Raw genomic sequence first — 15529 nt, 5'->3', positions numbered from 1 at the left:
CTTTAACCATTACACTAACACAACTCGTCATCAAACAACCTTCCTGGAGGATTTTAAAATATGACGCAAAAAACCGACAAACACTGTTGGTATGATTATGAATTACTCACGTTTCGTCGAAGTACAATAGGAAATAAACAATTACCGCTATTCTTTATTGCGAAAAAACGGTTAGAGAGAATGATACAAACACCTTTCCTTGCTATCGCCTGAATTAGGAGGCTTATTGCTTGTTTAGTTTAATTAATTAATAGAATATGAAGCAATTGGTATAAAGAATGTTTTTTCCAAACTTTCTATAAAAGAAATTCTGCTATCACGACATTGCTTTTGTTCAATTACTTTATTTATGACTGAACGTTTCTAAAACTGAAGACACTCGTCCGTGCTCTGCACTGCAGTCGAGCTCTGGCAACGTCGTTCTCTGTTCATTGGCTGACTGTGTTTCGTGACGTCAGATGCGCAGAACGAACCAAAACTCGGCCGCCGTCGTAAATGACGCACACTTTAGTGCCATTCTTAAACGTCTCGCGCTAAATTTGAATAGACATTATATTTCAGATGAAGAAAAACGCGTACCAACTTTCGTTTATGTCACACAACTCTTTCTAATAGCTGTCATTTTTTCCGTCAGTGTATTTGCTCGAAAAATGGCATCCTCAGTGTATGGTTGCGGGGATTTTATTGTTTGCTTTTTGCTTATTCTTGAATTGAGAACACTGTGTGAGGCGAAATGACAAGTTTATTGTCGCAATATTTATCACCAAATTACAGCTTTTCACACAGTTTTCAACTCGGCATCATAAAAACAGTGCAATGGATAACACATTTTGCCAACATCAAAAAGTGAAAGAAGTTTATACATAACAATATTAAATATTAACTCTCTGATAGAACAATAATCTTAAGCACAATAATATGAAAGTTTAATTTGATGTTTCTTTACAAAATTGCTCCTCTACATACGTTATGATGTTGGTCAGTACTACGGAAATCGTCCGATTCCGGTTCAAAGTTCGGTACTGTTTAGGATGAAAATCAAGTCTACGGTGGATGGTTAGTCAAGTGACAAATTTGAGCGCAATATTACCCAAGGCCGCTCGAGTTTACAGTGGACGCAAGCTGGTGAACCAACAAAGTTTACGCCTCTGCTCACGGTATTTACCTTAAGCTGTGACGTGCTGCTATCTCCAAGGCCGCTCTCTCCCACTCAAATTCCTATAAATCTAATCTGGCCTTTGCTGAACTTTCCAGCAGAAACTTTCCCTATGTTTCTCGTTATGCGAGAAAACATTTACTCAGCCCTAGTCTTATTTTGTGGCGATATACACGCGCATGGTTGGAGCAGCGTGCATATTATAGTGCCCTCTCAGTTCTCGTAAGAACAATTAACTAATTTGGCTGGTTCGTTTCTCCACAGTTGGAGCTAAACGTTGCTACAGCTAATTTTAGCTGGAGTGCAGCTGCTGTGAACGCAGTGTCCACACAAATTTCTTCTCTGCGTCGCACGGAGCGTTAAGCGCTCCGTTCTGCACTTGATGCCAGTTCAGAGAAGTGTCCTCCTACAAAATTTCTCTCTTGTCCTACTCATGGCAGAACTGCCTCCCTCCACTTGGGTTCCTTTTTCATGCCACGGCTTTTTTGACCAATAGGAGCATTCCTCTCATTTTGTAGAAACACCCTCTACCAATCGCAACGTCCCTTCTATCAAACTGCATCGAAACTTCAGTAGTTTTCTCCTTCCTAGTGAGTTTCCGCCAATCGGACGTTTTGTGCCCGTTCTAGACGCCTAAAGTACATTCACCTTTCCGTTGCCGCACTCGCTGGACGAAAATGTGTCACTTGCTTTTGTTCAGCTCCTGTTGGAATTTCGAATCGCAGTTTTCTAAAGCATCTTCTCTGCCCTTGTACCGAAGCCCTCGCTACAGGCGGCCCTCCAGCTTGAATTACCTGGCCCAGGGTCGCTGTCCTCTTTCCCGCCGCCCCTTTAAGTGGTCACCAGCGTAACTCCCGCAGCGCAGCTTCGCTACGCCGTTGTGGAGCTGGCTGGCTTTTCAAAACTAAAGGCGATTCGACTCGCGTTCCCTGTTCTACCTTCCGCTCAAAGACATGCACTGTATAGGAATGGTGTGTTAGTTAACGTCGATTGACTGCCATCCCCTTTTGCACTACATATTGATAGGCAAATGTTCTCATAACTGTCGATTTACGTTAGGTGTCATCTTCACCTTCTCATTGCGATTTGTAGAGGTCTCATGAAAGGTGCGAATCTGACCAATTATTCTGCCACTTACATCAGGAGGGACCAACACTGTACGTCTTCCACTCTTGTTTTAGCCTTTCAATGATGCTAGCAAATACTAATACGGGTTTATAATACCGGTGCCTACATATTATGCACTTATGCATGCAATAGCAAATTAAATTGAAAGCACTCATATTTGAGGTGTTTTCTTTTTGATTAAATATTTTTTGTCTTAAAGTTTGGCCCATCGTCTTGGTGACGTATCAGTACTCATACACTGAGATGACGAAAGTCATGCGATACCTCCTAATATAGTGTCAGATCTCCTTTTTCAGGGCGTAGTGCAGCAGCTCGACGGGGATTGGACTCAATAAGTTGTTGGAAATCCCCAGCAGGAATACTGAGCCTCGCTGCCTCTATAGTCGTCCATAATTGCGAAAGTGTTGCTGATGCAGGATTTTGTGCATGAACTACCCTTTCAGTTACGTATCATAAATGTTCGATGTGATTCATGTTGAGCGATATTTGTGGTCAAATCATTCGCTCGAATTGCCCAGAATGTTCTTTAAACCAATAGTGAACGGTAGCCTGGTGACATCGCGCATTTCATCCATCAAAATTCCCTTTTTGGTTGGGAACATGAAGTCCATTAACGGCTGCAAATGATCTACAAGTAGTCGAGAACAACCACTTGCAGTCAACGCTCGGTTCAGTTGGATCAGAGAACCCATTCCATTCCCTGTAAATACAGCCCACACCATTATGGAGGCATTACTAGTTTGCACCGTGCCTTGGTGACAGTTTGGATCCACGGTTTCGTGGGGTCTTCGCCGCACTCGAACCCTACCATTAGCTCTTACCAACTGAAATCGGTACTCATCTGACGAGGCACCGTCGTCTTGGGTCACGAGCCCAGGAGGGGCGCTGCAGGCGATGTCGTGCAGTTATGAGAGGGTCTCGCATCCGTTGTCTGTTCCCATAGTCCACCATCGCCAAATTTCGCCCCACTGTCCTAAACGGATGCCTTCGTATTACGTCCCGCATTGCTTTCTGCGGTTATTTCACACAGTGTTACTTGTCCTTTAGCACTGACAACGGTCGCAGACGCCACTGCTCTCGCTCGTGAAGGTCGTCGGCCACTGCGTTGTCCGTGGTGAGAAGTAATGCCTGAAGTTTGGTATTCTCGGCACAGTCTTGGTACTCCTGGAAACACTGTGGATCTCGGAATATTGAATTCCCTAACGATTTCCGAACTGGAATGTCCTATGTGTCTAGCTCCAAGTACTATTTCTCGCTCAAAGTATGTTAATTCCCGTCGTGCGGCCATAATCACGTCGGAAACCTTTTTACATGAATCACCTGAGTACAAATGAGAGTCCGCCAATTCAGTGCGGCGGCCGCGGTGGCCGAGCGGTTCTAGGCGCTTCAGTCCGGAACCGCGCTGCTGCTACGGTCGGAGGTTTGAATCCTGCCTCGGGCATGGATGTGTGTGATGTCCTTAGGTTAGATACGTTTAAGTAGTTCAAAGTTCTAGCGGACTGATGACCTCAGATGTTAAGTCCCTTAGTGCTCAGAGCCATTTGAACCATCTGAACCAATTCAGTGCCCTTTCATATTTCGTGTATGCGATACTACTGCCATTTGCACATATGCTTATCGATATCCCATGACTTGCGTCACCTCAGTGTAATTCAGTAACTTCCAGGGCGTTAGTTTGTCTGAAGTCATTGAATAAAACTTTATATGAAAGTGATAAAGCTTTACGAACATGTTGGGTGAAGCACCAGATCACATTACATATCAATATTTGCAAGGAACTGAGCTTTGTCTTGTAAAGGAAGTTACATCTTTCTCAGAGATGTGACCCGGGTAATTTTTAGCAGGATATTCCACGAAGTTCTGCTAGTAAAGTCTAACTATTGAGGAACCCAAGGTATTTATTGTTGGCCCCGTATCCGCAGACGTATTTCTTAGGTGAACCGATTGATGTGTGCAGAATGTCTCTCCTACGAGTCACCAAGCGCATTTTCTCTGGTTTTGCAGCAGACATTTGCAGTCTAGTTTTTACAGTATGTATCGGTAGTCAGCTCAGACAAATGCTGCCCGTTACCACTTACTTGCGACGTCTAGTGTCAATGGAAAGCATCGATTTGTTTCCCGTTACGAACAAAATTATTTATGAAGTGGAATTTAACGGGCTCATTCCGCAGACCGGTCCGAAATTAGTCTAGTGTGACATTAGGTTCACCGATATGTATTAACTGGGACATTAAAACGAGAAGAATAACTAGTACTCTAGCAGCGGCTGAGCAGCGTTGTTGCATGGCTGTAGTAGACAGCACATAGCGTGGTGGCACATGAGATGAGAAGAGGCAAGTCGGGCAAGGAAGACATGGTGAATACATGTTCTTTTGTGGATATGAGGTGCATTAGAGACCGGTCGAGGACAATCCACATAGCCATAGTAACAATACAGCCCCTATACAGAAACACGTTCAAGACGATTTCACGGAACGGCCAGTTGTTTCCGTATCCCAAGCAGGATAATATCTATTGAATTTTACGAAGGTTTGAGATTAATAAGACGCAGCAGGAAGTAGACGAAATACCTTCCATTCACCTTAGTTACTGCGGTTAATTCACATTCACAAAGCAAGTGTTGACCAAATGAACAGTCAATAAATTATTTTTTGGTTCTTCAGTTTCTCCCGGAGTATTTGTTGATTGAACAGTGCACGCGGATACTGGCGGTTCGCAGTGTCCAACGGGCACAGTCTTTCGGTGATCAGACATGTCCCCATCGTCAGGTATGCTGAGAAACTTTCGTCAGCGTACCTGACGATGGCATGTCTGACCTACGAAATTTGTGTCCGTTGGACACTGCGACACGGCAGTATACCAGTGGACTGTTTAATCAGTAAATTATTTAGTTGCTACCAAAGCAATTTTCTGTAACTAATTTGCATTTTATAATCAACAATGATCTTAATTTGCCATTTTATTATTGATCCGTTAACAGCCCAAGTAACATAAAAAAATCCTAAAATATTCTCAAAGTACTTTACCCAACAAACGCTTAGACTAAAACAAAGTAAATAAATCGGAAATAGAAAAGAATGAAACCAAAACTAATCATTATTTCATTAGGTCAATCCCATACTGTAGCTGTTCCGACAAACCGTCGTTTTGTTCTCGTTGCCGTTACAGACTGTAACTGATAATAACTGTAGCACCAGTACCCTATATTGCTCACCAAGTGCAGAGAAGACCTGTCTGCTGCGATTTTTCAACTGGTCCCTGTTTTCACATTGTTCTGTGTACACCATATCCTTTATTGTACCCGAGAAACAGAAGTCGAGAACAGACAGATCGAGCGACCTAGCTGGCCATTCAACATCCATAGGTCTGCCTGTTGTATTTGGAGAAAGATCCGCATGGAGATCAGAGCGCAGATGCAGTGCAGTGGCTACGTGCACCACCCTGTTGCATCCACATCACTTACCTTGTTCCAAATCAGTGTCGCCGAGCAGAACAGGCAGTTCGTTACGAAGGAAACTGATGTACATCCTCTCGTTCAACCTGGCTTGAAAGCAATGGGGATCAACGGTAACACCACCTCAGCGCCTGATGGTCCATCGATGTTGATGATCTGCCTCATTCAACCAGTGGGGGATCACGGAGGCCCATTAGTCTCTGGCAGTAATATCTGGCATACATATTACAAGGTGTACAACTTTGCTTCCGCCGTTTGCCGATAGGTGGCGACAACGGTATGTAGCGGTCGAATGAAACAGATCGCTGACGTCAGGCAGTTAGCGTGGACCTCGGTCAACATAACCTCATGCAAACATTAGTCGATTTGTGTCTGCATCATAAAGTTGTTCTTGATTGAAAATGTCAGTTTACGAGCCTAATTCTCGTCATTTTGCGGGAGATGTTACTGTTTTGTTTCAATATGAAGAAAAAAGTGGCTGAGTCTCATCGAATGCTCCCAAGTACGTATGTTAAAGACGCCATTGGTGAAAGAACATGTCGTCACTGGTTTCAACGCTTCAAGAACGGTGATTTTAAAGTCGTAGACCGGCATAGTGGTGGAAGAGAGAATGATTTCGGAGATGCACAATTGGAGACATTGCTGAGTGAAGACTCGCGTCAAACTCAAGAAGAATTGGCACGATTAGTGGGAGTGACACAGCAAGCCATTTCAAGGCTATGGGCATGATTCAGAAAGAAGGAACTTCGGACCCGTGTGAGCTGAAACCAAGAGAGTTTGAATGACGTTTGTGTGTTTGTGAACAGTTGCTTGAGAGGAAAAAACGGAAGGGATTTCTGCATGGCATTGTAGAGGGGACGAAAAAAGGGTACATTACAATAACCCTAAACGCAAAAAATCATTGGGATATCCCGGCCATGCCTCCACGTCGACGGCCAAACCGAATATTCACGGCTCCGAGATCATGCTCTGCATTTGGTGGGACCAGCTCGGCGTCGTGTACTATGAGGTGTTTAAACCAAGTGAAACAATCACAGTTGCTCGTTATCGAACGCGGTTAATGCGTTTGAGGAGAGCAGTAAAAGACAAACTGCCGCAATACAGCGAGAGACACGACAAAGTGATTTTGCAGCACGACAACGCTCGACCCCACGTTGCATAAGAGGTCAAAACGTACTTGGAAACGTTAAAATGGCAAGTCCTACCCCAACCGCCGTATTCTCCAGACATTGCTTCCTCTGACTATCACCTGTTTAGATCAATGGCGCATGGCCTGTCTGGCCAACACTTCCGATCTCATGAAGAAGTCACAAATTGGATTGATTGATTTCTTATTTTCGAGACCGTCTGAGCTTCGAATATCGCAAGTGCGTTAATGATGTTCGTACGCAAATCAGGCTTCGTACAATTAAATAGCAATCACATCTTGAATAATTACTACAGTTCGTTGTGATCTCAGTGAGATAGCCATAATGGTGGCTAAACAGACATCACGCAGCCTGTTATTCCCCTTTATACAATCAGATTCACCCGCACTCCGCTGTAGACCTGTCTATGACATACAATGGGTTTGGTGGTGCAAAATAAAAGTATATAACACAGTTTTTAAACAAAATAGTGTGATTACTCTGACTTAAAGAAACTTACAATGATACATGCATCTTGACAGTTTGCGTCTAGAAGGAGAAAAGAAGAGGAAACTAACAAGTGCAGTATGTTAGTCAAAAGACGAATATTGCTTCACAACGATAACATATTTTGTTAACTGATTACTCCAGGCGTTGCGCATTATGACTGTATGTTTCATATACATGTGTTTCCCTTCATTAGAAGTAACATATTTATAGTCAGTCCACAACACTTGCTGTAAAAAATAGTTTTGTTAAAAAGAGGAATGAAAGAGAAAATTACTAATATGTGGTTGTAATAGGGATGGTGGTGAGATAAATGACATCAACTTTCTTTCCAAAATCTTCAAGGTCAGACAGCATCTTACATAATGTTTCTGAATGTACAATTCTGAATGATAAAGAGTTGAATCAAATGCAGACGTAATTTGACTGATGGCAGTATACAAGGTAGTGGCGTCACCGCCGGAGCACGCCACAGAAGCGGGTCTGCATATACAATAAACAGTACTCTCTCCATGCGCAGAAAATTCTTAAGCTTTATTAATTTAATAGCATTTCTAGGCATGTGTATTCATTTGCGTAGAGCAATCCCTTTGATGCCCTGTCAATTTGTCATTCGTATTCATTGAATTAAAGTGTCTACGACGAATATTCCATGCATGACCTTATTTATTTAACTGGGAGGAAATAAGGCACAACATGTTCTCTGTCCAGCAGTAATGTTACTCGTCGTCATCAGCGATGAACAATAAATCTCTGTTTCTGTTGCTGGCCCACGAGATTGGAAAAGTGGAGGGCACCTAAATTTTATGTGCAGTCTAATTATTACTAGATACTACTGTTCTATTCATCCATGCCACATAAGTGAATAGACGTATATATGGATTCTGCCCCTCAAAATTACCGATGTCCAGGAGTTTCGTGGAGAGTTCTATTCCATCACGTTTATAATATGTGGAAACACCATACATCCCACATTTGCAAATATGCTCGGGATGTATCTCGAAATTATTCTCACAGGCCAGACGGGACCATATGAAGCAAAGTCCATCATCATCATTTTCAAAATTACTAGCAGCCTCTTGTAAAAGCTATATACATTGGATGACAAATACACAAAGACCCTCCATTACCTTGATCATAGACATATGTCTAGACGTCCAAATACAGCGCTCTACTTAGAGCTTGTCCCGAATCTCTGTCTTCAGATCCCAGATAAAAAAAAGGAGGTCCAAAAGGACCGACCGGCCGCCGTGTCATCCTCAGCCCTTAGGTGTCTCCACTCACTCAATAACCCAGGGTGTAAACGTTTTTAGCTGTGCTTCTCATACCTTAGACGTCACATCAGTTTTGCTCCATATATGTATCACTGATGTCTCAATAATACGATGAAGTTTAGAAATTGTGAACTTACAGCAGAATATTACTTTGCATTTAATGGTGGGATGGTGCGGGTTATCTATGATCTTGGCAGCTCCCTGTTCCCAAACAGGTTTTGCGCACATTTAAGAATACGGTGTGGTTGCAATACCCAACTGACTGTCGATTCGAACTGAAGAGTTAGGGGTGCCATGGATGTGACGGGGTATATTTGTATTTTTTTCTTTAGGATTCGTCAGTTTCCTGGACGATTAAAGTACTCAGTAGCCAAACCATTATATAAAATAGGAGAAAGGGATAATGTAGACAATTTTTGATCTATTTCTATTGCACTAGTATTTGAAAAAAGCTATTGAAAAGCTGTATGTATAAGGGTAATTCATCATTTCAGTTCACATAATTTGTTGCCAAACCTATAGTTTGGTTTTGGAAGAGTTTTAACAACTGAAAACACTATATTCTCTATTCACTTGGTGGATTAAACAAAAAGTTGCGAACTCTAGGTGCCTTCTTTGATTTAATTTAGGTGTTTGAGTGTGTTGATCACAATACGTTACTACAGAAGTTGGACTAATATGATATATATATATATATATATATATATATATATATATATATTATATATATTATATAATATGACTTCTAATGCGACAAGAGATTCTATAACATTTCTGTTCGCTGATGATGCTAGTTTAGATGTCAAGGATGTCGATTGCAGCATAGACAGTTTGCGAAGTGGTGCAGTCCCAAGAGTTAAGTCGATGGCTTATAGAAAATAAATTTAAGCTAAATTACAGTAATACTCTGTTATTACAGTTCCTAACACACAATTCAACTAAAGCAGAGATTTTGATTATACAGAATGGGCATATGATTAACAAGTCTGCAAAATTCAAATTTCTGAACCTTCAGATAGCTAGTAAGCTGTCACGGAAAGCCCCTATTCAGGATGTTAAAGAAGTGAATGCTGCTATATTTACCATTAGAACAGTGTCTGCAAAATTTAGTTCACTTTACATATTTTCGTTCGCTTGTGACATATGGTATTATACCATGAGGTAATCCCATTCACAAAGGGTAATTTTGGTTCAGAAATGAACAGTTCGCCCTTTATGCGGTATAAGTTAGCGAAGACCATGTCGATCCCTGTTCAGGAGTCTGGGAATTTTGACAGTGGCCTCTCAATATTTATTTTCTTTAATGTAGTTTGTGGGTAACAATATGAGCTTATTCCCAAGAATTTTCAGCTCTGAACAACGTGGGCAGGTATAATAGGCGAAAAATTGATTCATTTATTTACATTTTCGACCGTAGGTAGCACGTGAAGTTTTTCTTAAGTTACAGCAGGGACTGGGCTAGCTGACACGCGGTATTGGCCGGATGGCAGCCACTCAACGCTCTATTCACGTGATGGAAGCGTGAACTTGCGTTGACGAGGTGACGCCACGACCAAGCGTCATTAAATGACGCGACGAACTGTGCCGGCCAATCACAGGAAACGGAAGCGGTCACGTGACCCCCGGGAGCGAGCTGCGTAGCTTAACGAGTGAAATTCCCTCTGTCTCCTCTCAGCCAGCTGACTTAACATCCTATTAGCCAAACCTTTATGCACTTGTACAGCCCGGCTGTAGCTCAGTTATGCAGTTGTGCTCTGGATGAACTGAATGTAGCCCGTACGTTAGTAAGCTATACAGATGATTTAGGCGCACAATTATATAATTTCAAAATCCACTGTGCTTGTAGAATGCGTGAAGTCTTACACATAATACAATTTTATTTTTCTCGAATTCTCGTAGGTGTCTTGCATATTATGATAAGCATGCAAGGTGTGCGCGTTTTAATAAGTTGTAGAAACAGTTTAGAAGCGGAAAAACTAGTTTTAATGTCCATAGAACTTGCAAGTATGACACACCTACTGAACTTTAGTGAATGCGAGTTTTATCATCAATAGTGCCAATATGCAATAATGCATGCATTTTAATAAGTGATACAGACATTTTAGATACTGGAATAGTTAAGTTGAAGCTTCATTATACTTATAAAGTGCATGAAATATTACATATAATACAATAAATGTTGATTAATTTTATTTATTTTCGAGATATCGACTCTGTCATCGTCTTTGGAGATGTCATATCACTCTTTGACCGTGTTTGGTCGTCTCATGAGTGTATATAAACAAATCATATCATTCTGTAGTTTAAGTGATGTATCATAATAGAACACCTTCTTCTTTCCTAAAATCATAGTGGTAAAAAACACTGTCTTCCTCATTAATATTGTCTTTCTTTGTCTTTCAGCCATGCTGTATGTGTTTTCACATAATATACTTTTGTTAGATGATGCTGTTATTTAACAGTTGATTATAGGAATTACAGTCTATAAGGGTTTTGAGAATCTTCACGGCATATTTCTGGTCTATAAGTATTGCAAACTTTGCTGAAAGTTGTTGCTGTTCATGACCTCTAGTATGCCTGAAGCAGTTAATATAAAAGCAATAACTGTCAATCAGTACAGTGGGTTATATTTTTCTATTGTATAACATGATGTATTATATTTATCATGCTTGAGACAAGTTAAATGTGTAAATATTTAATTTGGGGGGTTTACTGTGACTTATATCAACAGCAGGCCTTACTAATTACTTTCTTCAATAGATCAGTCTGTTCATTTGTTTGTGTGCTCACCTGCTTAGCATAGTGTTTTAGCTAACATGTATTTCCTGCGATTATAGGCCTGGTCAGAATAGTTTTACAATATCGATCCATTAGGCCTGACTTCTAGTATCAACTGTTTGTGTCTGGTTTGGCATGGAAACACTACTGGTGTACTTACCTCAGAGTTGGTAATCAAGTTTTAGGAAGTAATCTGACGACCAGGAGTGTATGTGGAAAATAACATTGCAATAAATGTCTGCCTCCTCTTCCACTCTCTCTGATCTTGAGGCTTGTTTATTGTTACTGCAAGAGAACCATCGATTGGGAATTGAAGTCGCTCAAAATGGATGGCTAAATCGGTTGGGATCATTGGTAATGGGCTTTGAGAGATACCCCTCCAACTGCTGGCTCTGTGAAGATGATAGCTTCAATGATGGTATTCGCATAGTTTTAATCTGCAAATAGGTAGGAGTACTCAATTAGCCATAAATGCAACTTTTCTGTTTTCTGTTACACCTTACTACCAGGGAGCAAACAAAACTGCGCATTGATGTCTATACAATTTTTGTGTAACATTATATATAAGGAGAAAGAATATTTATGAGAGAAGCGATTTGTGTAACGGTTTAAATATCCTGCTGTAATAGTTAAAACTCACTGCAAGAAAGAAGATATAACTACACATTTTCGCAGCACAGCATACATTTTCTTTCTCCCAGTTGATTTAACAGAAAATCTGTACATTGCTGTTTGAAAATTTTTTAACTAAGTCCATCCGAATGTTTATTAGAGTACTGTATCATGTAAAAATTTTAACTAAATCAGTCAAAAACTTGTGGATGCACTTACTAACAAAGTTTCCCTTAAGGTACTATATAACTATTTACATATCATGTCTGTATTAACAGAGTTTGTAACCTCTGTCCGTCAAAACGTTTATCAGAATATCCTATAAAAATTTGAAGTAAATCGGTCATGAACTTTTCCCTATTATATATGTACCACATATATTATAAAAATATGTAACCTGTGCCTTTCCAAACACTTATTAGAATATCATGTAAAAGTCTGAAGTAAATCAGTCAAGGATTTTTAGAGGGTTTTACGAACAGTTTTACGCCACTAAATATCATATATATCTTTATATATTGTACATAGAAAAACATTTATTGAAATATTGTGTAAAAATTTGAAGTAAATCAGTTCAGAACTTTTCGAGATTTTAGTTAATGAAGTAAACAACAATTTGTTTCATATAGTAGTATAAATTTATACACCATTTATGTTAAAAATATGTAGCCTCACCATTTGTTAGAGAATTGAGTAAAAATCTGAAGATACTCGATGAAGAACTGTTCGAGATTTTTGACAACAATTTCTCGTATACACACACCACATATATTAAAAATATGTAGCATTGTCCGTCTGAACATTTATTGGAGTATTGTGAAAATTTGAAATAAATTGGTGAAGAACTTTTCGAGGTTTTTGCAACCTTGCTCATTTATATAGTATGTATACCGGTGTACCATGTAAATTAAAATATGTGTAGCATACATCCATCTGTGCATTTACAAGAGTATTGAGTAAAAACCTTAATTGACTCAGTCAAGAACATTTCAAGGATTTTGCTAACAACCTTTCCCATTTATATAGTTTATGTACAGAATGGTGGGTGAGAAGTCGCTCCCTAGCTTTAAATGTCCATAAGTTTTCTGGTTGTTGAAATTTATTAGTGAATGTTGTTCTGTTTTGTTACAGGTTCCTTGAGAACACCTTGACCATCTGAAGCATCTTCTTACAGTGAACGATGAGATCGCAGGACAGTTGTCTTTGTGTTTTGAAGGGGGGCAATCTGTAGCACTTATTCAGCGATTGTGGTGGGGTGTTCATGGCCCTCATGCCACACCTGATGCAAAAACAACCAGGAATTGTCACACCAGGCTAATAAAGCTGGATAAACAATGAGAAGTAAGACATTTGGTGGCGTGATCTCCAGAAAATGTAGCGGCTATGAAGTACATACTCACGTGCAGTCCTGGTAAATCAATATGCCGGCAACTCATGAGAGTGGAATCACCAGGCACGCTATGCATGTTGTGTTAAAGAAGGTCCTGATCTAGAAACCCTGGAAATCCCACTATGTTCAGGAGCTACCATTGGAGGATTATGACAGGCGGATGGAATAAGTGGATATTATGCTGTCATGCCAGCAGATTTGTCAAGAACATTATTTGGACCAATGAGATGAGTTTCACTTTCAGGGATTCGTCAGTTGACGCAACTACCATTATTGGCCAGAAACAAATCCAGGAATGACAAATGAAAAACCTCAAAATCCACCAGAATTGAAAGTCTGGTGCAGTGTGAACACACATCGTCTCACTGGTCCATTAATATTGCAAGACACCATTGCGAGCTGACATCCCAAAGATTTTCGGGCTCATATGCGGTTCCCCTTCATTGAAATGTCTTGGCACAGACTCGTCTATGGGTTGAACTGCACGTGTCGCATTACACGCCCTAAATTAGACACTTGTGACCCTTTGGTTAAATTGTCTGGCTGATGGCAAGTTTGCGAAATGCGAAGTTAATGTAACATATAATAACAGTAATAATTATCAGGAACTAAATTAACGACCCATAAATGATGTAGGGCACACAATTGCAATTTGGTTAGAATAATGTTTATTCAGAAAACAAACTAATAGCAAAAGTGGTCGTATTTAGAATTACTGTTGAGAGGATATCCATTTGACAGAGTTCGATCATTCAAAATCTCGTCGCGAAACACAAGTCCGATACTCCACCTCGTCGTTTACACGAAAAGTTAAGAGTTCACACCAGGCGCGCGGCTGCTCACCGCTCAGACACTAAGTCCCGCGATACCACACAACCCGAAATTTTCTACGTCGTTTCACCTCCTAGATGCCTAAAGACTGACTGTCCGCTTTCGCGTCTCAATCCGAACTATTCACATTGATGTCTTCAGCCGAACTGTCCTCTGCCCGTCCTCTCCGCACTTCGCGCGCGCCGAACATACTCGCTCAACTGACTAGCGCAGTTCCTGAAACCGTCCATCTGATTGGCTACAGCTTATTCTACATTATTTTACATTTCAACATATTTAAATAATCAAAGCTTGACCACTTTCACGTTCTAAATAAAGTAACAATAATATCCGTTGTTAAATTGTTTCACGTAAGACCAATACAATTTCCTTCTTAGCTTTGAATGTCACGGCCAGTAGCCTTGCACCAATGTGCTCTCTGATAAATAAATAAAGAACGAAAGTAACTATTACACACTGAACTTCAAAACAAATATTCTATTACCTAATGATTCAATAAGGTGTCATGCTGTCATCGTTCAGTGTGTTTGTGGAGGATATGATGATCTGGTGCATAACTGAAAATACTGATAATTTAAATTTACTATATCTTTTAAACAAATGAAGTTACAGAGTTGATATTTACAACATTTGTCATTTTCATGATTCGCTCCTATATGAAATTTCGATAGTTAAGATCGACTGAAGCGTTCAGATTTTAGCATTCAGGTCTTTGTTACAAGACTTGTAAATTTCATTTTAACAGTAAATCCTAAACTACTATAGATATGATCAATATTCAAGTGTTATTGGGATCACCATGAAAATTTATGGAGGATGGCAAAATAAAATTACAGTGGTTTCATTCCCTGCATTACCACAGGATTAAATAGTTGTTTCCCTTTATGGCCGATATTAGGTTCACCATATTTAAAACTGCTACGTATCCATGGCCACAAACGCCTTCTGCTGGGTTTCCGTATGACGTAGGTTCTCGTCTGTCTCACTCGCACACTACAGCACAATAGACGCCTGTGAATTTCACCATCTCGTGGTGAATCTGCGCTCTTTGTGGTACACAGTCCTCGACGACAGGGTTCGTTTCACAATTCCTGAAGGCTGACTGTCTCGGCCATACCCTTAAATGAGAGCGAAATGCTCGTTAACTCACACCATGAACACCGACCAGCATCGCCAGATGCTGAAAGAATATGTGTGGCCACTGAAATCGTTATGAGACAATGTTGCGGATATCCTTTTTAAGCAAGACGAAGCACCACCTCATTTTGCCTG

This window comes from Schistocerca americana, chromosome 6, assembly GCF_021461395.2.
Source record: "Schistocerca americana isolate TAMUIC-IGC-003095 chromosome 6, iqSchAmer2.1, whole genome shotgun sequence".
Taxonomy (NCBI): domain Eukaryota; kingdom Metazoa; phylum Arthropoda; class Insecta; order Orthoptera; family Acrididae; genus Schistocerca; species Schistocerca americana.
This window is presented reverse-complemented; position numbering follows the sequence as displayed.